The sequence below is a fragment of the Equus przewalskii genome, chromosome 7 (genome assembly GCF_037783145.1).
Source record: "Equus przewalskii isolate Varuska chromosome 7, EquPr2, whole genome shotgun sequence".
Lineage (NCBI taxonomy): Eukaryota > Metazoa > Chordata > Mammalia > Perissodactyla > Equidae > Equus > Equus przewalskii.
This window is the reverse complement of record NC_091837.1, coordinates 93,855,365-93,871,021: the sequence shown is the minus strand read 5'-3', so window position 1 is coordinate 93,871,021 and position 15,657 is coordinate 93,855,365. Positions and strand designations below refer to the sequence as shown.

Below are 15,657 nucleotides of genomic sequence, written 5' to 3'. Positions count from 1 at the left end.
CTGAAATAAATTCATTAGACGGGTTTAACAGTAGATTAGAGATGACAGAATAGAGTCAGGGAGCTTGAAGACAGGTCAAGAGATAACGATTCTGAAGAACACAGAAAAAAAGATTCTGAAAACACATGTGGTCGCAGTCCTGCTGACAGAACATCAGGAGGTCCACATGCTTGTGGCTCGGCTCCTGGAAGGAGCAGAGCCAGAATGGAGAAGAAAAACTATTTGAAGAAAGAATGACTAAAAATATGCCAAATTTGTTGACAGCCACAAATGGACAGATTCAAGAAGCCCAAAAACTCCCCAGCCAGACAGTTAAATTAAAAAATTTCAGTCATTGCTAAAACACCAAAGATAAAGAAAAATCTCAAAAATACCTAGAGAAAAATGACACATTACATACAGGGAACAACTATCAAATAACACTGGTCCCTCAGTACAAATAATGGAAGCAGAAGATGGTGGAACAAAGTATATTGAAAGTGCATGGGGGAAAAAAGCTGTCAACCCAGAATTCAATGCTCCACAAAATATCATTCACAAAAACAGATGAAATAACGATATTTGCAGACAAATGAAAATGAGAATTAACGGCTAGCAGACATACCCCAGGAAACGCTAACAAAAGTTCTTTAGCCTGAAGGGAAATAGCTAGTAGGAACTCAGATCTTTAGGGAAGGAACAGTGAGGAACAAAAATGGTAAATATCAGAAGAAAAACAAAAATCTTGTTTCTCACTTAAATTCTTTAAAATATAGATAAAATACTGGAACCGTTTATAATTATGTAGACAATGCATATAAAAAGTATATAAACGCATATAAAAATACATGCATACAAAAAAGGCACAATACACTTTTAGCATAAAGGATAGGTAGGGTAAATGGATCTATTCAATGGGAAGGTTCTTACCATTTATGTGAAGTGATACAATTTTAACTTTTCACAATACACTTTTAGTTAAACACATATTGTAATCTCTAGCAACTACTAACAAGAATGCAAAGAGGTACAGCTAGATATAAAAATAGAATTCTAAGGGGCCAACCTAGCAGTGTAGTTCTTAAGTTCATGCACTCCGCTTCAGCGGCCCAGGGTTCACAGGTTCGGATCCTGGGTGTGGACCTACACACACCACTCATCAAGCCACACTGCGGTGGTGTCCCACATACAAAACAGAAGAAGACTGGCACACATGTTAGGTCAGGGACAATCTTCCTCAAGCAAAAGGGGAAGATTGGCAACAGGCGTTAGCTCAGGGCCAGTCTTCCTCACAAAACTAAATAAATAAATAAATAAAATTTCTAGATACATTCAATTAACCTAAAATTGAGGAGGGAACTGAAGGAACACTTTAGACACTAGAATAGACTGAAGGCCTAAGGGCTAAGAGAAAGGGGCTATCAGAGAGGGAGAGATTAGGAAAAGAGAGGGCAGGAAATCATTGACCAGTGGAGGTCTCGGAAATTCAGGGTTAGGCAAAAGCTATAGAAGAATTGTCCTTAGATAGAAGGAACAATTCTTCGTTGTAATAATAGGCAAGGTAGGGGGCAGGCACCAGTAGGGATAATATTGTTCCCTTATTGGTGGGAAATTGAAGGAATTTCCATTTGATATAATCTTTCTTCTCTGTGAGAAAAAATCATTTGATGACAGAAGGGCAGGTGGATCAGGATTAAGGGAGAGTGGAGAAGTATGAAAGCACACCACGACCAGAGGAACACAGTGGACCACACACACACAAAAGGGCTTCATGGCAGCAGTGACAGGTACTTCGCTCTCGTCTCTGGAGATGCTTTCACAGGTGTATCGAAGTGTGCAACTTAATTATGTGAAATTTACCGTACACCAGTTTTACCTCCATACGATTAAAAACACACCAACAAAATGATTACAGGTAGCACTGAGGACCAAGCTAGAAACGGTGACCACCATTTCTATGTTCTGAGATGGAGAACGATTCATTTTCCAGTCCTATTTTCTTGTTTTGATTTCAGCAACCATGTATCTTTCTAAGAGGTCTTACTTTCCACATGATCTATTTCATAGCTCCTGTTTGGATTGCAATATCCTCTCAGATTTCTTAAAATACATTAGAGACTTGCATTTATTTTCTTCTGATCCTGGAACACCTAATTAATCTAGGCTCAGTTTTTCAATTTAAATTGGTCTTTCCCTTTCCTGTTGCTTCTGTGCATGCATCCCAATGATTCTTTCAGAAAGGGAGGCCAGACAGCCATGGCTTCCAGGGCTGTGTACTGGGCTCCTCGTTGTCACATCTCCTCCATCAGTGGCAGCCCCACTGGTTGGTTGTATGTCACGCTCTACCACTTAAAGAAAATGTTCTTTAACAGAAAACAAGTAACGGTCTAAAAATGATATGGCTTCTTTCATTTCTAAAAGACATATTTACTATTTTGACGTTTACATTTACTTCCTACTTTAATCCAGGTGAGTGAGGAAAACAGAAATTTTCAATTTGCTTAGAGTTTCTTGAAAAACAAGTATGAAATTAGTGATTCTAACAACAATGGTGATCATAGCAGCAATTCCAAAGGGAGCACCATTCTGAGGGCCGTAAAACCCTCCACGAGGACTCACTGAAAAGGCTTAGTGCATACTGTCCAGTAAGAAGTGTGAGAGGAAATCAAAGAAACTCAAAAACAAAATGATGAAATGGTGGACAGAGACTGTTTCCCACCTTTCTTCCCACCTCCTTTCAAAGACAAACCGCCAAGCCTCAGATGGGCATCTGGGCCCCCAAGAACATACCCCTCAGCGATCCTTCCAGCTGGCTCTCACCAGGTGGCTCGCTTGGCAATGGAGTGTGACGGGAAGTGATGTGCCATGTCTGGGCTGCAAGCACTCTCCTTGCCCTTCCCCTCCCGCTGGCTGGCCTGCAGAGGGACCAGACATTTGGGGCACAGTTGGAAGTCACCTGTCAAGGATTTCGGAGTTGCCCTCTCAGCCTTGGACCACCCACCTCTGGGATGCTGAGGAGGGAAAAAAACTTCTATATTGATTTGAGGTATATTAGTAGAGGATCTGACATACAGAAACCACCCTAGATCTTAGAGTAGAAAAGAATTTAATATATGGAATGAGATTCTTCCAAAATCCTAGGAAGGGATGAGTCTCACAACTCAACCTCCAAAAATTACTCTCAGAATGTTACCAAAATGATCCACCATGGAAAATACTGTTGCAACTATTGAGTTCAAGATACACCAATGGAGTTCTGACTCCAGCGTGCACAGGTCACTGCCTACACAGCAACTGCCAGTCAAGTCCCTGAAGCTAAGGATGGCACCTGCCAGCAGAAAACTGCCAATGGGGCAGAAGGTAATTCATCCTCATTCCCGGCTGGCTTGCAAATTCTTTGAGAATTCATTTAACTTGGAAAAGCTCATTTACATACCTTCAAGGAGGCCTGGAAAATACGTAAATTATTTTCCAGGTTTCTAGAGAATAGAGATGCTACACTGAACGAAGGGTGAACACACGAGCCCACCACAGTGGGTCTGCTAGTGCAACGGAGACTATATGTAAACTAATAAAAATTTATTTTCAAGTTAATTAGGTCAAGCTAGTTTACACAAGGAGAAATTACGTGTATAGTAATTTTAGACGTATAAAAATTTGACTAGAATGTTTAATAAGCAGCCAAATGATTTCTGGGATAAGGCAAGTTCGAGAATCACTCATTTAAGTGTTGTACTGTCACAGTAATCTTCAAAAAACGAAATTCATATACTTTCTCAAGACTCCCTTTTGATACAAGGAAATAAAGAACAAGCTAGCAACAATCCTCATTTCTACATGCACATGAACATTTAGAGGAATGCGTTTCATCTAGTGTATTAGACACCAAAGGACTGAATAATGGCACAATAATGAGAATGTCATTCGAAGCTTTTCATGATAATTTAAAAATCATTCTGAAGTTTTCAATAATGTAGGAAAGCCTCTGCTATTAGGTCAAGGGCAACATTTGCTCGCATTACTTAAAGGTCATTAAAATACATCCTTAATCATAACATGTGGTTCATTACAAATAAAATTGCCTTTCGTTCAATAAAGCTAATTAAATGTAAATGGTATTGTTTACTGCTATATGGGTCTTTTGAAATAAATCAGCAAGCCATGATTTATTGAAAATTACCATGACTTCATTGTTGGTAATAAATTTGCCTGATCACAAAAGCCAGAAATGTATTTCCCAAACATCTATGGTGCCTGAAAAGCGTGCCTTCTACACAAGTGTGAAGCAACGAGAAACCACACCTGCTGCTGCAGGCTCTGCAGCACAGCTATTATTAAAAGGCTTGTTGACATTTTAATTGTCTGATCACTTTAGGGAACGCAACAAAATTGGAAAGGGTATTCTTGGTAGTGTCCTCAGTTCTTCAGGTTTATTCTTGGCATCACCACGGACACAATGCGCAAGCGATGATGCAACAAAAAGCAAACGACACCAAACGTTCCCCAAGTCCATTACATGAGGGAGAGAGAAAAATCAAAAATGAGTGACAGCTATGGGCAGTGTAAGCTAGTAAATGAAAACCAGATGGCCTTGACTGTATTCATAATGAGATTAGACTTCCTTTTCTATAAAAAAAAAAAATTATACATACACGCCAAATTATATGAAGCTACAAATTTAAATTGATTGATGAATCAGAAATTCAGTTAAACTTCCTCTTTTCTAGGATATACTGCTTTCGGGTTTTATGGTCATTTCAAAACTTAAAATGTTTTTATTTACCATACAGTTACTTCACCCAAATGCTTAATCACATTATCTGTCAAAGTGCATCAACAATAAAATTTTTAAATTAGCATTATATGAACTGTATACTATAACTTTATATTTTTAAATTTACACATTTCACTAATAAAAATGAACAAAACATCCTTATAATATTGAATATAATAAAATGTCACTTCCTGTGATAATGGCAAAGAGAATACTCAAAGATACAGATAATAACAGTGGAATTTTAACTATTAAGATATAACTTATATGCAATAAATTGCACATGTTTAAAGAGTACAATTTTATGCATTTTAATACATGTATATGCCTATGACACCACCACAATGAAGATATTGGACATTTCTATCACCCCCAAAAGTGTCTTTGCACCAGTCTGCAGGCCTCCCTCCCCCAACTCTTAGCCTCTGTCACTGCGGATCCACTACCCTAGAATTCTATTATTAACATAATCGTACACCACACACTCACTTGTTTGGCTTTTCTTTGAGACAAATTCATTCAAATATAGTATTTTCTGTTGCTGAGGAAGATTCGCCCTGGGCTAACATCTGCTGCTAATCTTCCTTTTTTTGTATGTGAGCCACCACCACAGCATGGCCACTGACAGACAAGTGGTGTAGGTCTGCACCCAGGAACTGAACCCGGGCCACCAAAGCAGAGCATGCCAAACTTAACCACTAGGCCACCAGGGTTGGCCCTCTAACATAGTATTTTAACCTTGCCCTTTCTTTTCCAACACTCTTAACAAATTAAATCTACTACAAATGATTATTTAGTGCAACTGTTTCCAAGTGTCCACCCTAGCGACTCCAGAATTCTTGAAAGTGAGGCTCCAAGGGAAAGACTTGGAGGGTGGGGTCACCATCCAAGCATGACAGCAAGCAGAAATCCTCCCAGTCATTTAGGACTCATGATCTTTACCTCCACCTTTAATCCTGGAGAGATTATGGGCAGAGGAATGCCAGAAAAAGGAAAAAGGAAAAAAAAAGGACACAAAGGAGGAAACATGCAACTGAGAAATAGCAGCACTAACCCAGTAACCAGCTCAAAGTACATGAGAAAGTCAACAGGCTACATCAATGTCTCATGATAAAAACTAACTCATTTTAACAAATAGAATGAGAGTTATAAACTAGATGTTTTAAGTAGTAGGCGATAGTACAGCTGTATTTTGCTACATGAAAAATAACAAGAAAAGCAAACAAAAAGGACCAAGTCTGAGGGTGAGGAGGAGGAGACAGGCAGAGAAAGCTCCGGCTGGAGGGAGGCAGGATTTGGCCCAGAAAACAGTATGTACTAAAAATAACCTACTTGACCTGCACTCTTAAAACAATCTTTTAGCCACGCAGAGTTAGTGACATGATCAAACTTCCTTCTCTATGGGTCTGTGTGCGGGGAATAATGTGTTAATAATCATAAGACTATAAATGCTAATGACCAGCTGCTCACCTTTAGACCACCTACTGACAAACTGAAAGTGGTTAAAATGATAAACGAATATTGGTGGGAGAACAGCCTTCTGGACACAACACAAAATCCATAAGCACATAGGAAAACATATAAACACTTACCTACATAAAATTTAAAACATTTATATGGCAAAAGATATTATACAGCGAGAAGTTAAGAAACAGACTGGGAGAGTGGACTGCACCACATACTTGGCAAAAGTATAGAGAGAGGCATGTTCATAAACTGATGCTGAGAGCTGGGCACCACGTAGCCATTTGAGGGCAGTGCTGACGGCATGCAAACCCAGTGTGCCACTCACAAAATGGTACTGCTGCAAACAGCTAACAAGTTTCATTTTAAGTTTGATTTCCCACTCACAGCTTCACTCAAAATAAATGCAAGATGGATTGAAGATTTTATATGCAAAGCAGGAATTACTTAAAAAGTAATCATTCAAAATATAATAATGGAGTGGAAATAGTCTAAGCATAAAAGAAAAGGCAGTAGCCATTTTATTTTGTTATTGAAATATACTTGACATACAACATTGTGCAAATTTAAGGTGTACAATGTGTTAATTTGATACATTTATATATCATAATATGATTGCCATTGTACCAATAATTAGCATCCCTATCATCTTACATAAGTAATCATTTTAAAAGCACTAGTAGTCACAATATACAAACATTCTACACTTTTATATGGACAAAAGATATAAACAAAAACATTTAGAAAAGACTGAAAAAACTGGAAATGAAAAGCGATAAAGTATACACAGTCATATGCCACATAACGACACTTCAGTCACAAGTGGCTGAACATATGATGGTGGTCCCACAAGATCAGCGCCACAGAGCTAGGTGCAAAGTAGGCTACACCAGCCAGGTTTGTGTACGCACACACTATGATGTTCGCACAACGACAACATCCCCTAACACACTTCTCAGAACATATTCCTGTCATTAACTGATGCATGCTTGTATAAAGATGTCTTTAAAAACATACAAAAGTGGACAGACAACGTGAACAGAAACTTACAAAATAAAAATACAAGAAACACACTTCCTTGATTAAGATATAGCTTCAACATCACAAAAAAATTAAATATAAAATTTTTTCAGTTATCAGACTGGAGAAGCCTGACAGGTCAATTGACCAATACACAGGAAATGCATAAGTTGCTGTAGTCTTCTGGAGAGCATTCTGGCAAAAGAATCAAAATCCTTGAAACATGCCTATCTTTTGATCTCCACCACTATTTATAAAACATCACAAGTGTTAAATTTCATATTCACCACTCTCAGGCTGATTACAGAAGTTATAACTTGTCAAATACCATGCAGCTAATAAAATACTTGAAAAGATATACATTTTCTAATATAAAAAATATGACCCAAAACATACTGTTGATTAAATATCCTGACAGGAAAAAAACTATCTATCGCATTATCCAGCTGGGCAAGTGTGTGGTGAGGGTAAGGGTAGAGAAGTGCACCGTCTGGAAGAGTTTACACCAAGTGTGAGTGGCAGCCAATGCTAAATGGCCAAATTATGAGTGTTTTTCATTTTTTTAACAATTTATATATTATTTTCAATACACGTATTACTACTATAATCAGCAAAAAATTTAATCTCCATCTCTTTTGTGAAAGCATGAGTCCTAAGAGACTGGCTGGGTGGCCTGAAGTACAAACGGAAGCCAAGGTAAGGGGACAGCTGGCACGCAGGCACCTGCAGGCAGAGGCAGCATGGCCCGAGGAACGTCCAAAACTCCTGGTAGGTACATCCCTATGACAAGTAAATCCTCCAATAACAAAGACCCGTTGGTTTATATTTTTAAAAATTTTATGCTTTAGGGGCTGGCCCCGTGGCCGAGTGGTTAAGTTCGCATGCTCCGCTGCAGGCGGCCCAGTGTTTCGTTGGTTTGAATCCTGGGCGCGGACACGGCACTGCTCATCAAACCACGCTGAGGCAGCATCCCACATACCACAACTAGAAGGACCCACAACAAAGAATATACAACTATGTACCAGCAGGGCTTTGGGGAGAAAAAGGAAAAACTAAAATCTTTAAAAAAAAAAAAAAAGAAAAATTTATGCTTTAAATTATAATTTGCAATGTCATACAGCTTACTTAGTCCAAAAGGCACTCATATTTCTCATTAGAAATTAGCCAGTGAGGGGCCGGCCCGGTGGCGCAGTGGTTAAGTTCACACGTTCCACTTCTCAGCGGCCCAGGGTTCGCTGGTTCCGATCCCGGTTGTGGACATAGACCACTTGGCACGCCATGTTGTGGCAGGCATCCCACGTATAAAGTAGAGGAAGATGGGCACGATGTTAGCTCAGTGCCAGGATTCCTCAGCAAAAAGAAGAGGACTGGCAGTAGTTAGCTCAGGGCTAATCCTCCTCAAAAAAATTTAAAAAAAAATAAAAATAAATAAATTAGCCAATGACTACTATAAGCTATGTTGTTGAGGCTGGTATGAGACTCGCTCTCCCACCAAAAACACGGGAAAATGGACAACATAGATGAAACAGCTGTTTTCAGACACTGGACTCAGTGCTTCTGGGATAATCGCAGGACAGTAACCCCTGGGAAAGGAGAACACAGATATGAGGCCTTATGAGGCCAGCTTCCTGCATAAAAGGATTTCCATACCACAGGGCAAGAGAGAAGGCCGAGCAGAGGAAGGCAGTCTTTCTGAATTTAGGGCTAGAGGTCAGTGTCACGGAAGTGTGACAGCTAGCATGTGCAGAACACTGGAAGGAACAATGGGGAGAAGGAGTGGCAGGGACCTACATAATGCTCCCCGAGTCTGTTCCTGACTGCCAAATCGCACCTGGAGTGGCAGGGACCTGGACAATGCTCCCCGAGTCTGTTCCTGACTGCCAACATGCACCTGGAGTGGCAGGGACCTGGACAATGCTCCCCGAGTCTGTTCCTGACTGCCAAATCACACCTGGAGTGACAGGGACCTGGACAATGCTCCCCGAGGCTGTTCCTGATTAACACGCACCTGCACAGGGGAAAGTGATGTCTGACCAGGCACAGTACAACCCAAGAGCTCGACCCTGAACCAGCCCAGAGATGACACAGAGTGGGGAAGAGATCAAGTCTGACCAGCTAGAGTTAGAGGCACCTTCGAAAGACCACGGATTTCCACAGTTATCCCAGAGGATCAGGCCCTTGTAGTAGGACTAAACTAGCATCACATTATGGGGATTCCAGGCTTACCCCAACAAAGTTTAAGAACAAGCCTTGAAAGATCAGGTGGATCTGCAAGTTGCGGAACTAAGAAAATAAAGATAAACAGGTTTTGAAAGAAGAAAGACTATATAACATTTACAATATCCAGCATCTGATAAAACATTACCAGACACGCAAAGAAGTAGAAGAAGTGTGATCTGTAACAAAGAAAACTCAAAAAATAGAAACATACCCAGGAATAACACAGGAAATAATGGAATTAACAGATGAAGAGTAAGTAGTATAAACTACTGAAAGATTTAAATGAAACTATGAGGACATTAGGAGAAAAAGAAAGGTATTCAAACAATAACAAAACTAAGAGAACCACATGGAACCTCCAGGGATTAAAAACATAATATTTGGGATAAAAACATTTTCTGGGTAGGGGCCAGCCTGGTGGTGTAGAGGTTAAGTTCACATGCTCCACTTCAGTGGTCTGGGGTTCACAGGTTCAGATCCTGGGCATGGACCTAGCACTGTTTGTTAAGCCATGCTGTGGCGGCATCCTACATAAAGTAGAGGAAGACTGGGACAGATGTTAACTCAGTGACAATCTTCCTCAAGCAAAAAAACAGGAAGATTGTCAAAAGACGTTAGCTCAGGGTCAATTTTCCTTACATACATACACACACACACACACACCAATTTGCTGGGCATTCTTAACAGAACACTAGATACTGCACAAGGTAAAATTAGTGAATTTAAAGATAATGCAACAGAAACTATCAAAATGGAGTCACAGAGGGGCTAGCCCCATGGCCTAGTGGTTAAGTTTGGCACACTCCACTTCTGTGACCCGAGTTTGGGTCCTGGGTGAGGACCTACACCATTAGTTGGCATCCCTGCTGTGGCAGTGACCCACATACAAAATAAAGGAAGACTGGCACAGATGTTAGCTCAGGGTGAATCTCCCTCAGCAAAAAACAAAAACAAAAACAAAACAGAGTCACAGAAAGAACCCAAGACCAAGAAAAGCAGCAGAGCCTCAATACCTGCAGGTGTGCTGAGTGGTTTAACCCACAAGTCCTTCATGTTGCAGATACAGAGGTTTGAGCAAAAAGATACGGAAAAGAAAGGCTGAAAATTTTTACATGGGAAGAAAACAATGAACCTCCAGATCCGAGAAGCCCAACAAACCCAAAGCAAGACAAATCAAGATATATCACACACACATTCCTAGAAGAATCATCCCCAAAATATCTTTAAAATGCCCCAAGAAAAAGACCTAGAAGATAAAGAGGAGACCAGACAAGAATGGCTATGGAGAATACTTCAGAACTACATAAGTCACAAGACAAAGCAATGACGGCTTTGAAATGGTGGGGATAGAAAAAAACTGTCAAACTAAAACTTGAAAAACATCTTTCAAAAACGAAGGTGAAATAAAGACACTCTTCAAACGGAAACTGTCACAATTAATCTAGTGGACTTCTCCTACAAGACATGTTGAAAGAAGTTCTTTGAGATAGAGGAAAATAACATTAAACAGCAAGTTGGAACCACGTACAGGAAAGAGAGGCCCCAGAATTGCTAAATATATAGGAAAGTGGAAATAGGGTTTTCATTTTTTAATAACTTCTTAATATACTTGACTACTTTAAATAGAAAAATAGTAATGTATTGTGTGGTCTATAAAATGTATGACACAGTAACATAAAGGATGAGAAAGAAGGGGAAGTCTACTGTGCAAGATTCTTAAATTGTGAGATGGTTTAATACCATTTGGAGAAAAATTATGTAAGTTAGAAACACATAGTGGAAACCAGAGAACAAACACTACGAGACAGAACTAATGGTTATAGTTATAAGACAATAACGGTAATTAAACAGAAATCTGAAATAACACCCAAAGATGGAAAAAAGAAACCAAGAGATAGGATAAGTAGAAAATAAATAACAAGATGATTACCTTTAACTCCACCATTATTCATAATTATGGTAAATGTACACATTAAGAATGCAGCAACTGTCAGAATAAATAAAAAAGCAGTACCTACTTGTATTATCTTAACAAGAAACCCATCGTATATATAAAGAAACAGAGACGCTACACATAAAAGGATGGGAAAAGATACGCCACGCAAACACTAATCAGAAGAAAGCTGGAGTCACTATATTAACAAAGTAGATGTCCCAACAACGAATACTACCAGAGAAATGAAAAAAGGGTCAGTATACCAAGAAGATGTTAGAATGCCGAATGTGTAAGCACTTAACAGTGTTTCCATATACATACAACAACTCACAGAACTGAGAGCAGAAAGTCCAATCTAGAAACAGAGCATGATACCTTAAAACTCTCCCTCCTTAATTAAGAGAACAAATGGCAGAAAATAAGTAAAAATATACAACACTTCAACACCAGTTTCCATCAAGCTGACCTACTGGACAGTCACAGAATACCCATAAAGCAGCAGAACATGCACTCTTAGGAGCACATGGAGCACTGGCCAGGGAGACCACATGCTGGGCCATATCCCGAGTCTCCTACATAGGAAAGGACAGAGACAGAACAGAGCATGCTCTGTGAACATAATGGAATTAACAAATGAATTACAGAGACATCAGGAAAATCTCCAACTATTCGGTAAATAAACAATATATTTCCAACTAAATGACAGGTGAAAGACGAAATCACAAAGGAATTAGAAAACATTTTTAACTAAATGATAATGAAAATGCAGTATATAAAAATTTGTGTGATACAAACTAAGTAATGCTTAGACAGAGATTTATAGAACAGAAAAGAGTAAGGTATAAAATCAAGAATCTAACTTCCACTTTAAGAAGTTAACAAAGAAATGAAACAAACACAAACTAAGTAGAATTAAGGAAATAAAGATCAGAACGGAAATCAGTAACACAGAAAACAAAGAGACAATGAAGGTAATCAATTAAACCAAAAGCAAGTTCTTTGAAATTATCACTAAAATCAATGGGGTCTGGCTAGACTGACCAAGAAAAAAAGAGATGCAGATTACCAATGTTGAGAATGAAAGAGGGGATGGGGGACCAATGCTATAACTGCTAAAAACAGTACCACAATGTCACAAACTTTGCCCCATTAAATCTGGCAACTTATAGAAAATGGATAAATTCTTTTAAAAACACAAATGTCCGTGAACAGAACTCCAGAAATTCAATTCATAATTAAATACTTTCCCACAAAGTAAACTCTTGGCCCAGATGGTTTCAAGGGTGAATCTGTTCAATATTTAAAAAAAGAAATAACATCTATATTACACCAACTACTTCAAAAAATACAGGAGGCAAAAAGACTCCCCAACTCATTTTATGAGGCCAGCATACCCCTAGATATCGAACCAAAGACATTACAACAAAAGCAATACAGACCAACATCCCTCAGGAACACAAGCTCAAAAAAATCCTTCACAAAACATTAGCAAATCAAATACTACAATATATGCAAAGCACACTCAGCATGACTGACAGTGTTTGACCTATCCCGGGAATATAAGGTTGGTATATAATCAGTCCACGTAAATTATCATATTAACAGATGATGGAGAAAAACTACGTGATCATCTTAATAGAAACAGAAAAGCCTCTGAAATGTCCAACACCCATTCATGATAAAACCCTCAGCAAACCAGGAACAGAAAAAATTTCCTCAGCCTAATGGGCATCTATGAAAACCGCCAGCTATCATCACACATAAAGGCTGAATGTTCCCCAAGCTTGGAAACAAGACAAGGACAAACGGTTTCAGCACTTTTCTTCAACACTGATCAGAGATCTCAGCCAGCGTAATATTTCAAGTAAACAAAGAGAAGGCTGCATACACAGACTGGAATAAAAGAGCTAAACTGTCTTCTCTGCATAGGAACATTCTAAGGAATTACACAAAAGCTGCTAAAAAGCCATGAGCAGACATTTCACCCAGGAGGACACAAGGACGGCAAACAGGCCCATGAAACAGTGCTCAGCATTATTAGCCATTATAAAAATGCAAACTAAAACAAGATACACCACACACAAAATGACTAAAAGAAACAACAACAACAACATCAAATACTGGCCAGGATGTGGAGAAACGGCACCACTCATACATCGCTGGTGGGAATGTCTAGTGGTGCAGCTACTCCAGAAGCAACTTGGCCGTTTCTGTGTGCACACTTTCCCATCCACCCCCGGGGGGTGAGTTCTGCATCTCTGACTTGTGACTTGATGACTGACTAGCTGCCCACTTGCTCCTCCCGTTGTGAAGGGAGTGAGGGCAGCTGGTCAGTATGAAAGAGTCAACCCCAACCTCAACTTCTCTATTCCCTTCATCAGTTGGTCCAGTTGACTCTGCCTCCCCTCATTCACCACCACCACCAATAAGAATGTTGTATTAACCCAGAACATACAAATTACACATAGTACCCCACAGAATTTAAATAAACCATCACAGAACAGTGAGAATCAACAGCCTATGAAAACAAATCATCTGACTGGTGTGCTACCTGGCTTTGATTAAGAAACTGATCCAGAACAGCAGTTTGGACAACTTTCAAAAACAACTTCGACCTGCGGACTTATGAAGACTTACAAGGTTTACTGAGATAAGACAGGAGACACAAAAATATTTTTGATTTAAGAGGGAAAAATTAAAATTAGAATGCACGTTTGCATATACCTGGTTTTATCAATACTATACACACACACACGGGAATTTAATTGGCAAGCAGCAATAGAAAAATGGGCATAGGAGAAGGGCAAACAACCAAATAAGAAATACAAATTTCTAATAAACATGTGGTGAAAAATTTCAACTAAATTAGTAATCAAATAAGTACAAATTAAAAAAATGAACTGTTCATAATTTTCTCTCTCAACCTGAAATTTTTTCTTCAATATTTATTTTAAATGTTTTGAAAGATATTTACCTAATAATCATACATTGCTGGTTAGAAGACATTTTGGCACAATTCTTCTATGATAATTTATAAATACCAGAAGCCTGAAATTGTGGATATTCTTTTACATCCCAATTCTACTTTTAAGAATTTATCTAAAGAAAAACAGACTTGCTATTTACATGCCTTCTCTTAATGTTTCTATATCTAAAAAAACAAAAACTAGGAGTTGCCCACTTGTTCCCATTCATGATGGAGGTGTGCAAAGGTTGGCTGGTTAGCTGAGAAGGGTCATTCTCCAGCTCAGGGGCTATGAAAGCAGGACCTGTGGTTCAGATCTAGCAACCTACATTCTGTTCTATATGCCCTCAGGGTAAGAATTAAAAATGAAAGAAGAGGAGAAGACGATGGTGGCTCTGCTACAGACACATTACACGGCCTACATTACTATGTGATGATGAATAAATAGACAAAAGAAAAAATAAGAAACTCTCATTACTGTCCAATGTGTTTGGAAAAGATACAAACATATAAAGGAATGAATTTCAACCTACGGATTACCTAAATTATAGGCAACTGAAAATATCTAAAGAAACAAACTATTTCCAAAGTCTTATGCATGCCAAACATATTTAGTTTCCAAAAAGTCCACTATACACAAGAATGAGGAAGGCTCCTGCTGGTCACAGTAATTAACGATAAGCTGCAAACAATACAAGCAGCTATTTCTATTCAAATCCAACCAAAGCAAGGAAAGTGACCAAATTATCGTATCCACTTTCCCTTCCCTCAACCAACAATTGCTTGGGTCAAAGGTCATTCTTAGACAATCTCAATCTTTCTTTACTCTCCATTAAATATCAGCAAATTGTGTAAGATGAAGCTTCTCTCATTCAGATAAATACTACATATAATACAAGATAAATACCAAATGACCACAAGTGTGGTTTTGTTAAAAACAAAAAAAAGAAAAGAAGATGTGTACCAGTTTAGCAGATTCTCAGCATTTTTTTGTTTTTGTTTTTGAGGAAGATTAGCCCTGAGCTAACTACTGCCAGTCCTCCTCATTTTTTTTGTTGAGGAAGACTGGCCCTGGGCTAACATCCGCACCCATCTTCCTCCACTTTATATGTGGGATGCCTACCACAGCATGGCATGCCAGGTGGTGCCATGTCTGCACCTGGGATCCGAAGCGGCGAACCCCAGGCCGCCGAGAAGTGGCACGTGTGAACTTAACCGCTGCACCACCGGGCCGGCCCCTGATTCTCAGCATTTTTGAGATCTGTTTCAGAGATCATTGAAAATACCAAAATCCATAAG

At 39.1% G+C, this 15,657-nt stretch overlaps 1 protein-coding gene across 22 annotated transcripts in view; it reads right to left on the bottom strand.

Moving 5' to 3' along the window:
• The window catches only part of ATP9B (ATPase phospholipid transporting 9B (putative)), a 280,418-nt gene that overhangs the window by 164,210 nt on the left and 100,551 nt on the right, over window positions 1–15,657 (bottom strand). The window lies entirely within an intron of this gene.